The 17,011-nt window shown below is 36.3% G+C and overlaps 1 protein-coding gene across 1 annotated transcript in view; it reads right to left on the bottom strand.

Moving 5' to 3' along the window:
- Nucleotides 1–17,011, bottom strand: part of ADAMTS20 (ADAM metallopeptidase with thrombospondin type 1 motif 20) — a 179,772-nt gene that overhangs the window by 127,517 nt on the left and 35,244 nt on the right. The window lies entirely within an intron of this gene.

Raw genomic sequence — 17,011 nt, 5'->3', positions numbered from 1 at the left:
TTAGAGATTATTACAGCAACACTTTTAACCTTATGCATTTATAGAAGAGATTTCTAAATTCTTGATTATTCGTGCTAACAGAAAATAATCACAGGCAGCACCCCTGCTGCCTTCTCCAATTTGTTTCTCTACTTTCACCTTCCTTATTTTCCCTTGCTAATTTTTCTGACAATTGTTCGGTGAAAGTATTTTGAAAAGGAAAGTGGACCAAAAGAATCAGATAAGAAGAAATAAGAGGTCCCGGATAGTTCATAAACCAAATAACCCATACCAAAACAACCAAGACTTAGTTGTACTACAAGGATTAAACATAAATATAAAACTATATTTTACTATAAAAATAATTCATTTCCTTTTAAAGAAGCAGCAATCTTATGGTTGTAAGAAAGAAATTGAAGTCCTTAAACATTGTTTCCACAGATGATCTTTTTCTAATTCCTAAAATCATCCTGTCTTAATATCACTATGCTCTTAGCTTTTAACATTTATCTCAGTGGGCTATTCTGGAAATTTGGCAAACTGAGTGTACAGTCCTAAAACTTTGTGCTACCATCTTTCTCCCGGGGTTACTCAACCACTAAAATACCCATGACTAATTATTGGACCCTGAAGAAGACCTCAGATATCTTATGTATAGAAATCTCCGAGTTATCAGGAAGAAGGTAAATATTCATGTTTTGATTTATTTGTTCATCAATTTCATTTATTCAAAATAAATATTTATTGAGTACCTACTCTATGTCAGGAAACATTTAGAAATTGAGGAGCAAATAGTAGCTCATAAAGCTTACACTCTAGTGGGAAAAGAAAATGATAAACATATTTAACAATAAATTTCAGGTAGCTTTAAGTGCTTCAATAACCATTCAACCAAGAGACAAAAAGTGGCTCTATCTATCCAAATGGCTGAAATTTAAAGACTGATAATACCAAGTTTTGGGAAAACTATCTGGCAATTTCTAAGCTAGACATGTATCTGCTCCACGAGCCTGTAATTCTATTCACAGATACATACCTAACAAAAGAAAAACATACATCCACAAAAAGACTTGTATAAGAATGTTCACAGTAAGACCAGCATACAGACCAATGGAATAGAACAGAGAGCCCAGAAATAAACACTCACGTATATGGTCAAACGATCTTGAACAAGGATGCCAAGAGCACTCAATGGTGCAAGATCAGTCTCTTCAACAAACGGTACTGGAAAAGCTGGATATCCACAAGCAAAAGAATAAAATTGGACCCTTATCTTACATCATATATAAAAATTAACTCAAAATGAAGACCTAAAAGTAAGACCGAAAACTCTGAAACTCCCAAAAGAAAATATCGAGGGAAAAGTACATGACACTGGATTTGGCAATGATTTCTTGGATATGACACCAAAACACAGGCAACAAAAGAAAATAGACCAAGAGACTATGTCAAATTTTAAAACTGTGCAAAGGACACAGTCAACAGAGGTAACAGGCAACCTGTTGAATGGGAGAAAATATTTGCAAATCATATATCTAATAAGGGGTTAATATCTAGAACATATATATTTTTTTTTTCTGAAGAAAAGGGGAGTTAGAATGCCCTTCCTGCATCTGCTGTTTTTTAAGTGCCTTTAGCACAAAATAATCCCTATGCCAAAGTGGTATATTTTAGGGGGGCACATGCTGCCACTCATCACACACGAAAACTTTTTTTCAAGGATTAAATAAAATAATCCATGTAAAGCTATTAGATTAGTGCTCAGTAAATGGTAATTACTTTTGTTGTTACTAATAATAATAAAAACAAATAATTACTGGCTGTTGATGACAGACACATGTCCTTGAAATTAACTTTTAAAAAAACAGTGACGTGTTGAATGCTGTGTTGTTTAGGAAAACAAAAATGGTTGGCTGGTTCACTGCTAGGTTTATAATTTGAAGTTAAGATGTCTCTTCACAGGGATGTGCTGTGATGCTCACATTCTTAACGATGAGGCAAGAGCTGTGTGTGATTCTATTGTTTGGCAATCACAGCGCATTTGGTTACACAAGCCTGCATCAAGCAGAAAGCAGCGTTTTTCATTTTCATTATTTGGGAGCGTGATATACAAGTGTTTAACAGTTCTTACAGCAGGCTCAGGGGTGTACTATCATTCTATTTTAAAAATACTTGTCAGATAAATCTCATGAGACACATAGTCTTAGTTTCAGGATGATAGTGATATAACAGCAGCTGCACTAAATTTTTTTTACTCAAGACAAATGGCTTTCCAAAGCTATTTAGGCCATGTGTTCCTACTCTGCCTTATAAATTTTGATGTGCCAGGTACTAGAATATTGGTTTAGTTGGTCCCTTGGGAAACCTGAAGTTAAAGCACTGACTAGGCTCTTTTGGGCTGAGAGCCCTCCCCAGCTATTCAGCTGGCAGGAAAGTCTTCATTATTCGTTAGGGAAACTAGTGGCAGCAGAATCTGGCCTCGAGATATTACCAGCATGGTCATAGGCGCTGTCTACTCACAAGAACTGTTGGTAAGCCATTCTGGAAGCAAAGGAATGTGCTTGAATCTGTAAGTGTTTAGAATTTTTTAAATGGGTATCTTTGTCAATACTTCTCACATAAAGCCCATGAGATTTTCTGTATCTTTGGTAGGATAAATCATTCTGTGATATGCTCCTCGAATTCAGAGTGGAATGTACTGTAATCTGATTTGAAAATGTCACAGGAAATTACTTGAATGTATTAGTATCAATGAATATCAATTTAATAGACATATGCTGTGTACTTTACTGAACCAGTGCTGCAGGAATGTGATGGACTGCAATGATTATGGCCATAGTAAGTGCCGTAAGCTCAGATGTCCCATGAAAAAAGCATCAAAAATACAATGATAGCTGGAAGTCAAGACAGATACGAGGGCAGACTCTGAATTCATCTCCTCCTGTGAACACAGCCAATTTACAACTACTCGTGGAAAACTTACCCCTGAAAGAGAACAGAAAACTGGATAAGAGGAACTCCGGCAACAAAGGACAATCCTAATTGAGGTAGAAGAGGCAGAAACTCCCTTCTGGAGAGAAAAAAACACCGCCTTCACAAGCCACAGTGCCTCACAGCCGCCCAGGAGCAGCCCACAGGTACGCAGCATCCCTGGAGGAGCGGGGCCCTGAGCCGGGGAGCACCCCCGCTGTGGGCATTTTGTGGACCCAGCACAATCCAGACGAGTGGCATAATATCTGACTTTGCCTGCTACTAAAACATTGGGGAGTACCCCCAGAAAAGCGGTTCAAAAAGAAATTAAAACCAGCTCTTAAAGGGCCCAAGCGCAAACGCACCTGTTTCAGAAAGCAACCTAAAATCACCAGAAAGAAAGGTGCACAGTGCTTTGGTGAAAAGAGACTCACCTGATAGGCTCTGAGTGCATTGCAGTGAGAGGTGAGACCTCTCCAGGGACTGGGACATTCGCGGCCACCATTGTTGTGGCCTGGTGTGGGTGTGCTGAAACAGACACCATTGGAGTTCACCCTGGGGCCTGCTAGCCCAGGGTCTGCCCCATCCGCTAGAGCACCGATTTAATCCAGCTCAGCCAGGGCAGGGAGCCCACCCTAGAGACTGGCCCCACCCAACAACAAACCCTCAGGCAACTTGTGGGCCTGCATAGAGGGGTGGCTGGATTCTCTGCAGCCTGGCAACTGAGCCCACTCCAGTGGGGCAGGGCATGCACAAGGAGCAGTGGAGAGTGTGGGGCAGTGGTGTAGTGTGTGTGGGTCTCGCCATGGAGAGACTGGAGTCCAATACAGGAGGTCGGGGCAGGCATGCGGGGCAGGACTGTGTTTACTCTGTGTGTGGACCTGTGGGCGGCAGGGCTTGCCAGCTGCAGAAGACTTGTGCTTCTCAAAGACCCACATAGGAGGTTTCCCCCACTTTCCAAAGCCTGAAACAATTGGGCGCTCCGGTGCCTGAAGCCAGCCCCACCCAGCTGCAATCCTCAGAGAGCTGACAAGAGACCTAAAGGCTGGAGGCTTATAGCATTTGTAAGCCCCTGACCCCAACAACCTGCCATGCTGGGGGCCTACTCACTTAAAAGAAATACTGCAACACAAATGTGGTATTAGAACTTGCAGCCAACTGTGCTGGGGCTCCCCACACCCAATAAAGAGACTGAAGGGCCCACAACAACTACAAGCAGCTGAGCATTACAACAGCTGCCCAGGAGCATAACTCAGCCTCCCTGGGTGGCTACAGGGAGAGTAAATAAGCCACAACAGAAGGACACATGTAGCCCACAAAGGGGTCACCCCCGGAAAATTGAGAACTGAGGGAAGCACAGGGCAGGCCTCCTAAGGCATCACTTATATAAGATCACCTATCCAAGAGTAGGAGACAAGCACAGGGAAAGAGGAAAAATGAGGAGGCAAAGGAATACATTCCAAGTAAGGGAACAGGACAAAACCCCAGAAAAGGAACTAAGTGAAACAGAAATGAGCAACCTATCTGACAGAGGGTTCAAACAAAGAGTGTTAAGGATGCTCACTGATCTGGGGAGAAGAATAGATGAACTCAGTGAGAATATCAACAAAGAAATGGAAGATATAAAAAAGAACCGATAAGAAATGAAGAATATAATACTGGAAAAAAAATTCACGAGAGGGACTCAAAAGCAGAGTAGAGGATACAGAAGAGTGGATTTGAGAGCTGGATGAAAGACTAGAGGACATTACCTAAGCTGAACAGGTAAAAGAGAAAAGAATTAAAAAGAGTGAGGACAGTCTAAGGGACCTCTGGGACAACATCAAGCACACTCACATCCGTGTTATAGGTGTCCTGGAAGGAGAAGAGCAAGATAAAGAGGCAGAGAATCTATTTCAAGAAACAATAGACGAAAACTTCCCTAACCTAAAGAAGGAAACAGACATCCAGGTATAGGAAGCACAGAGAGCACCAAACAAGATAAACCCTAGAGGCCCACACCAAGACACATCATAATCAAAATGTCCAGAATTAAAGATAAAGAGAGAATCCTAAAATCCACAAGAGAAAGACAAGTTACATACAAAGGAAACCCCATAAGGCTATCAGCTGACTACTCAGCAGAAACCTTACAGGCTAGAAGGGAGTGGTACGATATATTTAAAGTGCTAAAAGCAAAAAATTACAGCCAAGAATACTATACCCAGCAAGATTATCATTCAAAATGGAAGGAGAGATCAAAAATTTCCCAGACAAGCAAAAATTAAAGAAGTTTGTCACCAAGAAACCAGTGCTACAAGAAATGTTAAAGGGACAGATTTAAGGGGAAAAGAGAAGACCACAAATAGGAAAAATTATCTAGTTCCATGATAAGAGGGTAATGGATACAAATACACAAAAAAGAGGTTAGATATGATATCAAAAACATAAAATGAGGGAGGAGGGGAGTTAAAGAGTAGAGCTTTCAGACAGAGTTCAAAGTAAAGAGACCATCAATTCTGTATAGAAGGAGAAAGGAACAGAGAAGGACTACTAAAACACTGAGAAAAAAAAAGCTAAAAAATGGCAGTAAGTACATACTTATCAATAGCTATTTTAAACGTGAATGGACTAAATGCTCCAATTAAAGGCATAGGGTGGCTGACTGGATAAAACAACAAGACCCATATATATGCTGCATATAAGAGACACATTTCGGACCTAAAGACACTCACAAACTGAAAGTGAAGGGATGGAAAAAGATACTCCACGCAAATGGCAATGAAAAGAAAGCTGGGGTAGCAGTACTCATATCAGACAATATAGACTTTAAAACAAAAACTGTAAAAAGAAACAAAGAACGGCATTACATATTGATCAAAGGAACAATCCAACAAGAGGATATAACACTTGTAAATATCTACGCACCCAACATAGGTGCACCTAAATATATAAAGTGATTATTAACAGATGTAAAAAGAGAAATAGACAGTAACACAATAATAGTAGGAGAATTTAACACTCCACTTACACCAATGGATAGATCATCCAAACAGAAGATTAACAAGGAAACATTGGCCTTAAACGACACACTAGAACAGATGGACCTAGTAGATATATACAGAGCATTCCATCCAAAAACCAAAGAATACACGTTCTTTTCAAATGCACATGGAATATTCTCCAGGATTGATGACATATTAGGCCACAAAACAAGTCTCCATAAATTTAAGAAGATTGAAATAATACCAAGTATCTTTTCTGACCACAACGGTATGAAACTAGAAATCAACTGTAGGAACAAAATGAGAAAAGCCACAAATACGTGGAGATTAAACAAAATGCTACTGAACAATGACTGGGTCAACGAAGAAATCAAAGGAGAAATCAAAAAATACCTGGAGACAAATGAAAATGAAAATAGCACATGCCAGAATTTATGGGATACAGCAAAAGCGGTTCTAAAAGGGAAGTTTATGGCAACACAGGCCTATCTCAACAAACAAGAAAAATCTCAAATAAACAATCTAACAATGTACCTAAAGGAACTGGAAAAAGAAGAACAAACAAAGCCCAAAATCAGTAGAAGAAGGGAAATAATAAAAATCAGAGAAGAAATAAATGAAATAGAGACTAAAAAAAAATAGAAAAAATTAATAAAACCAAGAGCTGGTTCTTTGAAAAAATAAAGAAAATTGATAAACCTTAGCTAGACTCATCAAGAAAAAAAGAGAGAAGGCACAAATAAGTAAAATCAGAAATAGAGAGGAGAAATTACAACAGACACCTCAGAAATACAAAAGATTATAACAGAATACTATGAAAAACTATATGCCAACAAATTTGACAATCTGGAAGAAATGGATAAATTCTTAGAATCATACAACCTTCTAAAACTGGAGCAAGAAGAAATAGAGAATTTGAATAGACCAATCACCAGTAAGGAGATCGAAACAGTAATCACAAACCTCCCCAAAAATAAAAGTCCAGGACCAGACGGCTTCCCTGGTGAATTCTACCAAACATTCAAAGAAGACTTAATACCTATCCTTCTCAAACTCTTCCAAAACATTGAGGAGGGGTGAAGCTCCCTAACTCATTCTACGAAGCCAACATTACCCTGATACCAAAACCAGACAAGGACAACACAAAAAAAGAAAATTACAGGCCAATATCACTGATGAACATCGATGCAAAAATCCGCAACAAAATACTAGCAAATCGCATACAACAATACATTAAAAAGATTATACACCATGATCAAGTGGGATTTATTCCAGGTATGCAGGGATGGTTCAACATTCGCAAATCAATCAACGTAATATACCACTTTAATAAAATGAAGAATAAAAATCACATGATCATCTCAATAGATGCAGAGAAAGCATTTGACAAGATACAGCATCCATTTATGATAAAAACTCTGAACAAAATGGGTATAGAAGGGAAGTACCTCAACATAATAAAGGCCATATATGACAAACCCACAGCTAATATCATCCTCAATGGTGAAAAACTGAAAGCTATCCCTCTAAGAACAGGAACCAGACAAGGATGCCCACTGTCACCACTCCTATTTAACATAGTACTGGAAGCCCTAGCCAGAGCAATCAGGCAAGAGAAAGAAATAAAAGGGATCCAAATTGGAAAGGAAGAAGTGAAACTCTCACTATTTGCAGATGACATGATTTTATATATAGAAAACCCTAAAGAATCCACCAGAAAACTTTTAGAAGTAATAAACAAATACAATAAAGTTGCAGGATACAAAAGCAACATACAAAATTCAGTTGCATTTCTATACACTAACAACGAAGTAGCAGAAAGAGAAATTAAGAATACATTTACAATTGCAACAAAAAGAATAAAATACCTATGAATAAACTTAACAAAAGACGTGAAAGATCTGTACACAGAAAACTATAAAACATTTCTGAAAGAAATTGAAGAAGACACAAACAAATGGAAAGATATTCCGTGCTCCTGGATTGGAAGAATTAACATAGTTAAGATGTCCATACTTCCTAAAGCCATCTATAGATTCAATGCAATCCCTATCAAAGTTCCAACAACATTTTTCACAGAAACAGAACAAAGAATCCTAAAATTTATATGGAACAACAAAAGACCCCGAATAGCTAAAGGAATCCTGAGAAAAAAGAACAAAGCTGGAGGTATCACACTCCCTGATTTCAAAATATACTACAAAGCTATAGTCACCAAAACAGCACGGTACTGGCACAAAAACAGACACACAGATCAATGAAACAGAATCAAAAGCCAAGAAATAAACCCACACATCTATGGACAGCTAATCTTTGACAAAGGAGCCAAGAACATACAATGGACAAAAGACAGTCTCTTCAACAAATGGTGTTGGGAAAACTGGATAGCCACATGCAAAAAAATGAAAGTAGACCCTTACCGTACACCATACACAAAAATTAACTCAAAATGGATTAAAGACTTGAATGTAAGACCTGAAACTATGAAACTTCTAGAAGAAAACATAGGCAGTACACTCTTTGATATCCGTCTTAGCAACATATTTTCAAGCACCATGTCTGACCGGGCAAGAGAAACAACAGAAAAAATAAACAAATGGGACTACATCAAACTAAAAAGCTTCTGCAAAGCAAAGGAAACGATCAACAAAACGAAAAGACAACCTAACAATTGGGAGAAGATATTTGCAAACCATACATCTGATAAGGGCTTAATCTCCAAAATATATAAATAACTCATGCATCTCAACAATAAAAAAACTACCAACCCAATTAAAAAATGGGCAAAAGGCCTGAACAGACATTTCTCCAAAGAAGATATACAGATGGCCAACAGACACATGAAAAGATGTTCAACATCATTAACTATCAGAGAAATGCAAATTAAAACTACAATGAGATATCACCTCATGCCCATCAGAATGGCTATAATTAACAAGACAAGAAACAACATGTGTTGGAGAGGATGTGAAGTGAAGGGAACTCGCATACACTGCTGGTGGGAGTGCAAACTGGTGCAGCCACTACGGAAAACAGTATGGAGATTCCACAAAAAATTAAGGATAGAACTACCATATGATCCAGCTATTCCACTGCTGGGTATTTATCCAAATAACACGAAAACACTAATTTGAAAAGATACATGCACCCCTATGTTCATTGCAGCATTATTCACAATAGCCAAGACTTGGAAACAACCCAAGTGCCCATCAATGGATGAATGGGTAAAGAAGATGTGGCATATATACACAATGGACTACTACTCAGCCATAAAAAAAAGATGAAATCTTGCCATTTGAGACAACATGGATGGACCTTGAGGGCATTATGCTAAGCGAAATAAGTCAGGCAGAGAAAGTAAAAGCCAAGTATGATTTCACTCATATGTGGAAGATAAACAAAAATAACAACAACAAACACATAGACACAGAGAATAATTGGTGGTTAACAGGGGGAGAAGGGGGAAAGGGGAGGGCGAAAAGGGTAAAAAGGCATATGTGTACAGTGATGGATGGCAATTAGACTCTGGGGTGGTAAACACAATATAGTCTTCACAGAAATTGAAATATGATGTATGCTTGAAATTTATATAATGTTATAAACCAATGTTACCTTAATAAAAAAAAACTACAATGAAATATCACTTCACACTCATTAGGATGGCTACTATTAAAAAAAAAAAACAGAAAATATTAAGTGTTGGCAAGGATGTGGAGAAATTGGAACCCTCGCAAATTGCTTGTGGGATTATAAAATGGTGCAACTGCTATGGAAAACAATATAAAAGTTTCTCAAAAAATTATAAATAGAACTACCATATGATCCAGCAATTACACTTCTGAGTATATATTCAAAAAAATTGGAAGCAGAATCTTGAAGAGATATTTGCACACCCATGTTCATTGCAGCATTATTCACAACAGCCAAAAGGCAAAAGCAACTCAAATGTCCATCAATGGATAAATGGCTAAGATAGTCAAATTCATAGAAAAAAAGTTGAATGGTTGGTTACCAAAGCCTCTCAATCTCACTGTCGGATAAATCTCCCAAAGTCTGTCCAGTTGGGTGCTAAGAAATCAGATATCTCACTGGCTAACAATAGTAAGTAAAACAGGAACACAACCCACTTAAGAAAGCAGTGTGGCTTAAAGGAGTCAGACTGACAGTAAGCTAGAATAGATGGCTCTGTGCAGGCTAAAATAGCAAATAGGAACTTAAAACTGGAATAAAAACGTCGAAAGAGATAATATAGCACAGGAAAAAAAGTCTCTAGAACAAAAGAATACACAAATTCCAAATTTAAAGATTCAATTCTGGAGGAATTAATAAACAAATAAGAGAAGGAAAAAATAGCCAATATCAAGATCTTATAGACATTAATAAGAATATATTATAAGCAACTTGATGCAAACATTTAGAAGAAATATTTTCTAGAGCATTTCTGGAAACAACTTACAAAATTGACCCGTAAGAAATTAGAAAGCCTAAATAACCATATAACTTTTTAAAAAATTGAATCCTAATCAATTCGTCCACAAAAAATCCAATGTCAATCTCAAAGGGCTTCACCAAGAAATATCACTAAACATTTAAAGAAGAAAGAGCATTATTCTTTCAAATATTCTTCTTAGGATTGAGAAAAAGGAAACAATTCCAAACTTGTTTCATGAAGTTTTTAGAAGATGCTATAACAGAATATTTTCATGATCTTGGTTAAAAGAAAATGATTCCTACGGACATAAACAACACTAAGCATCAAGACTATTCATTTGACCAGATTAAGACTTCAAATTTGTGTTCACCAAAAAACACCATTGTGGGAGCAGAAGAAGTATCTGCAATATGTATAAGCAACAAAAGGTTTACATACAGATTATATAGTTAATCATTACAAATCAATAAGAAAAAAAGAACACAAACTTAAGACTTGAATACCTCGCAAAAGACAAAATCCAAAGGCAATAAATGGATGAAATGGTGCTAAAAAATGATAATCAGGGAAATGTACATTAAAACACAAGCAAACATGATTATATACCCACCCAAATGGCTTAAAATGAAAAATACTAAAAATAACAAGGCCCAGTAATATAGGGCACCTGAACCTCTCATATACTGCTGGTGACAGTGAAAATTAGCATAGTCACTTTGGAAAATTTCAGCAGAGAGGAGGGACCTGGGATAGGTTATACAGGTTAGTGCAAAACGGATAGGGTTATTGTTTACTTTTAAATATCAACAAATACGTGTGCTTATATAACTGTTAAAAATAAGTACATTACCAAAGAAGAACAAAGATACCCAGTAGAACTTATAATTTTAAAGAGACGGGATGATTTTCAAAAAGAAAATCGGCATAAGTAAGAAAATGGAGAAAAAAGAATCATCATCAGAATGTCAATATAAAATTCAAATAACACATATTGCTTACTATATGCTAAGTACATGTCTGGTAAATTTACTTGCATTAACACATTTAATAGTACCATATGAGATAGGTAGTAAATGGGATAATTGTTAATCCCATTTTACAGATGGGAAATCAACAACATACAGAGATTAACAGCTCAGACACACAGTTGATCACTGACAAAGTTGAAAGTGAAAACAAATGAAAGGAACAAAGTTAAATAGATTATCATAATAAATGTCAATGGTTTAAATTTGCATATCAAAAAACTAAAGTTTTATAGAATTAGGTTAATAAAATCCAGCTATATGTTAAATAAATAGCACATCTGAGATTCAAATCCTGGGGATCTGGCTCCCTAGTCAGTGGATTTAACCACTAAAATGACAATAAAGCTTAAAGGAAAAAAGAAAGAGAACCATAATTTAACAAAAAACACTTTTATTAATATAGATTTCAAGAATTTAACCTCTATAGCAAATGAAATAAGAGAATATTCTACACAACTGTCAAAATAATTGAACATTTTGAAGAAATCTAATTTCATAGTTAATCACAACAGTATGAATGAATCTTGTCACTATTATAAGTGAAAAAAGGTGAGAAAAGTTAAATACAACATATTTTATGTAGTTTAAAATAAAAACATATACCATCATCTCTCCATTTCCGCGGGTTCTGCATCTGTGGATTCAACCAACCATGGATGGTGTACTATGTTGACGATCAGCAGATGCGCACCTGGCAGATGTGAATGGTTGACTAAGGGACATGAGTAGGGATTGGTCCTGGAACCAATCCCCCGCGGATACCAAGGGATGACTGTACTTTTACAAATACATATGAATGCAATAAGACTACATAAAAAGAGAGCAAGATGACTAACATGGAATTTAGAATTATGTTGCCTCAGATGAGGGGAGGCAGGTGGACAAAACAGGGGGTGGGTGGGGTGGGAGGGGAATCATGCAGCTGCATATGGGTTTTTGTCCAAGTCCTACATTCTGTATTGGTGCATATATTCATATATATTATATTATTAACAAGTTCTTAGCAAATAGTAATATACAAAACTAATTGCTGTTAAAACAATATGACAGCTCTCATCACTATCATATGCTATTGTTTTGTAATGCTAGCTGAAGCAGTAAGACAATAAAATGAAAGATAAAGTATGAATATTAGGAAGAAATTTTTTTCATTGTTGTTTTGATTTGATTTTGCAGATGAATGGCTTTTATAACTAAAAAACCCAAGAGACTCAATTTAAAACTCTGTAAACAATCCTCAACACAGAATAATTGAATAATGGAATGTTATTTAGCAGTTAAAAAAATGAATTAGGTCTATGTGTTTTGATATGGAAGGATGTCCACGATGTGTTCTTAAGTAAAAAATGTAAGTGGCAGAGTAATATGTATAGTATGATCCTATTTTTGTAAAAACTTCCACAAAAATATACAAATATATATTCATAAAAATTTATACAATGAGCCAAAAAGGTATGGAAATATACACCTCAAACTTTAACACTGGCTGCATTGGATAGGTGTAACTAAAAGGGTGACAGTAACACTATTAAATTCTTTATCATCTCAGTGCCCTTTAAATCATTGCAATGAACTTATTATTATTATAATTTTTTTAATTATAATATTATTTTTAAAAACAGCATCTATAACTTTTACAGGTTAAACATTTAATCTCATTGTCTTTTTTTGATATTTATACTTAAGCAGTGTAACAAATTATAGTGACCTTTCCAAATACCCTAAATAAATGCGCATTATTCAAAACTCATTTGCCAATTCAACTACATCATATGTATGCAATGCTCGTCTTTCTATTTGCATTTCATTCAAGTCAAATGCTAAAATGATGCCTTGTCCTTTATTAGTAACAAGTGTATTATGACCCAAAACTAATTTAGAGCAAACCAAACCAACAAATCACGAACATCATGCAACAATGATAACCTGCCTATTAAAACACAAAATACTTCAAATTACATCAGTGAATACTTATAACAGCATAGTGTATTCTAGAACGCAAGGAAATTTTTTAAAATTAATAACCCATAATATAAATTACTAAAAAATTTATTGTTAAAAAATAATGTAATTAGAAATCCATAATTCTACTTGAATGTCCTACTAGCACCTTGTATTTGAAATATACAAAATTGAATTCATTTTCTTCTATTCTGTTTCCCTATTTCTATCAATATGAGCAATAACCTCTTACTATCTATAACTCACACTCAAAAGTGTATACTACCATTGGGCTCTTCCTATCCTTCCTTCACCCTTTATATCTAGTCACCAAGTTTTGTCACTTCTTCAAAATGTATTGCTCCTGTTGTCAACAATGTCCTTGCCTCTAAACTCATTCAGGTCCTTCTCATCTTAGAACATTATCAAAATCATGAATGCAAAATTAGACCCAAATAGTCTCCCAAATGGTTTCACCATCTTCAATGTCTTGTCCTTTCCATTCATCCATCATTTATGTCCAAAAAGATTCATTTTTAGGAACATCCTATTTATCTCATCCTTCTTCAAGAAATGACCATGGATTCACATTGCCCATAAGATACAGTCCTGGCCCCTCCCCATCAGTCTGCCACCAAACACAGTCATCACCAGCAAGCTATAAACTCTCTAAAGACTAAGAACACTGTTGGGTAACGTGATTTGTCAATATTATTAGAAAATCTCCACCACTCATAGAATTATGGCACATAGCTTATGAAATATTTTATAGTGCTTTATTTCAAAAAGGTGCACAAGTTAATTAGAACCCCACCTACTAGTAATAAATGTGCAGAAGATTATGGACTTGCCTGTGGCCAGCTGAAACTTGAAATATAAAAGAATCATTATATCATTAGTCCTCACTGCATCCCTGAATCAGTTACTATTACAGTGCACATTTTAAAACACACAGACATGTGACACAGCTTACATGAAGTTTCAACAGCCATCAACCGAATAAGTGGCATAACAAAGAAATGAATTCAGAGTTCCTCAATATCAATTATTACATCTGAATTCTGCATCACATGACTTTTCTAAAGGTCGTATGTGGTAATACATGTAGAATGTTAAGAATTTAGTAACTAGGGTCATAGTGGAAAATGCTGCCTCCTACAAAACTAAAAGAGGAACTAGCTAGTCATATTCATGAAAATGTGGAGTATACGCCCCCTTGCATTACAGAGTCAGAGCTGAGCCAAGATTTGGATATAAAGGCATTTAGCTGCACCATGCATAGACTTGAGACAGATTCGGTACTGTCTTTTCACTCTAGTAGCCCTGGAAGAAAAAAGAGGGCACTGGAAACTCCCAAATTACTCCCATTAATCCTACATCCAGCAGGAAATTTTAGTTCCTTCTGCTATGTGTGCTGACAGGACAAAGAGCACACAGATCAAGTATAACAGAGAAAATACCTTTTCTTCTTCAACATTCTCAAGAAGCCAACCCATGGGGCCTGCTCTAAAGATATATCAGACAGATTTCCCTACAAGCTGAATCAAGGATTCTTGCATAAATCAGGAGTTGAACACAGGCACACATTCATTCATATATTCAAATCCTTTAAGATATTTTAGGGGAAGGGAACATGCACTGGCTGTCACCTTCCAGCTCTTGGTATCCCAAATTCTACACTTGAAGAGTACATAAGAGAAACTGTGTAGCTCTTTGCATTTTACAAAGTGCTTTTCTACATCTTCAAATCCTATCTCTTATTAGAAATTCTAAGCAAAGTGAGACTATGACACACTAACCAACTGACACAAATGTCAGAAGAATTTAGATGGACAATTATACATATATCAATGCGATATTCCAAACTCCTACTCTATTACTTCTTGAAAAGATGTTTGAAAATCTTATAAGTTAAACTTCTACCCTAGCATCTGAGCATGTAAATCAATGTAACATTTCATTCTTTAAAGAAAAGTCAGTTATTCAGAATTCATGTTGAACACTGATATCTAGCGAGTTTATTTTGCAAGTATTATGAGTTCTGAAGTTAGAATATAGCATAACTATTAAAACTGACAACAACACAGATCTCTACCTTATTAATCTTATTTATTTTGAGATGAGCCTTCATGCCAATCCATTTCTAAACCACATCCACTTACTATGATTTAACAGATAACATAACTCCTTTTGTTTTTCAAACTTGTACATGAGTTGATCCTGAGCTAGACGATTTCCCACATTATCTGACAATCTGCCTCATGTATGTGAAATACCTTGAGGTAATTTTAAATAGTAAGCATTTTAAAATACCTCCCAAAACGCAAAGTTAGTTCAAGGTGGGTATTTAAAAGTCATACAACCTCTCTATTAGCTCTATCAGTTCAAGTATTGGCATAATACTAATACTATTTTTCCAGGCTATTAATTACTAAGTAACTTGTTGTACTATTAGTATGAGAATTTCCTATTATGTTGTTAACTATAATTCGTCTTGAGTATTTCTGGAAAATAAAATTATATAAAATGTAATCTAAGCTTATACTTTAACTCATTATTTATTCTAATGCTACTCTGGCCATCATAATTTACTCCTCCTAGCTCTGTAACTCCTGAAACAGCTTTTGACTGAAAATAGAATTCTCATGAAAAATATACCTTAACCTTTAATATTTGCTTAAAAAGTTTTTTTAAATAAGGAATATTAAAAGGTATTTTTTGAAGTAAATTTAACATTGAAAAATTTAGGTCTAATTAAAATTGGTCACTAAATGAATATAAAATATTAAAAATAAAATTCTATGTGATATCTTAATAGCACTTAATATCTTTATTATGGAATCAGTTTTATTCATATTGCTTTTGTCAGCTTTTATTAAGTCCACTATTTTTAGTTTTGGACAAAAGTGGGAAAAATCAAACTGAAATCATTCATAGATTGAACTCTTATTTTCAAGCAGGTATTTTATTATTTTGTTTTATGCTACATCTCAGAATTTAATAAATCACCACTTTTTTCTTTTTGAGGAAGATTAGCCCTGAGCGAATGTCTGTTGCCAATCCTCCTCTTTTTTTTTTTTTTTTGGTGAGGAGATCAGCCCTGTGCTAACATCTGCCAATCCTCCTCTTTTTGCTGAGGAAGACTGGCCCTGGGCTAACATCTGTGCCCATCTTCCTCCACTTTATATGGGATGCCGCCACAGCATGGCTTGCCAAGCAGTGCGTCGGTGCGCGCCGGGATCCGAACTGGCGAACCCCGGGCCGCTGTAGCAGAGCGCGCGCACTTAACCGCTTGCGCCACTGGGCCGGCCCCAATCCTCCTCTTTTTTGTTGAGGTAGATTGGCCCTGGTCTAACATCCGTGCCCATCTTCCTCTACTTTATATGGAACACTGCCACAGCATGGCTTGACAAGTGGTGGGTAGGTCCGGGCCTGGCCTGCGAACTTCACCACTACACCACTGGTCGGCCCCTAAATCACCACTTTTTCAAAGAATGTTCTTGTCAATCTTATTTAACACCAGGATGTTAATCTAACATCTGGGTACATTTGCGTACGTGCAAAAGAAGTTGCAGACTGCAGACTGACAGGTCAGAATGAGGGAGTAATTTTCCTTTCTGTTTTCTGGCTCTCTTCCAAGGAAGAAATGCCCAAGGAAGCAGCCTTCTTGGGGTAGG

The sequence above is a fragment of the Diceros bicornis genome, chromosome 17 (assembly GCF_020826845.1).
Source record: "Diceros bicornis minor isolate mBicDic1 chromosome 17, mDicBic1.mat.cur, whole genome shotgun sequence".
Lineage (NCBI taxonomy): Eukaryota > Metazoa > Chordata > Mammalia > Perissodactyla > Rhinocerotidae > Diceros > Diceros bicornis.
Note: the sequence above shows the minus strand (reverse complement) of the source record. Positions and strands in the feature narration are given on the sequence as shown.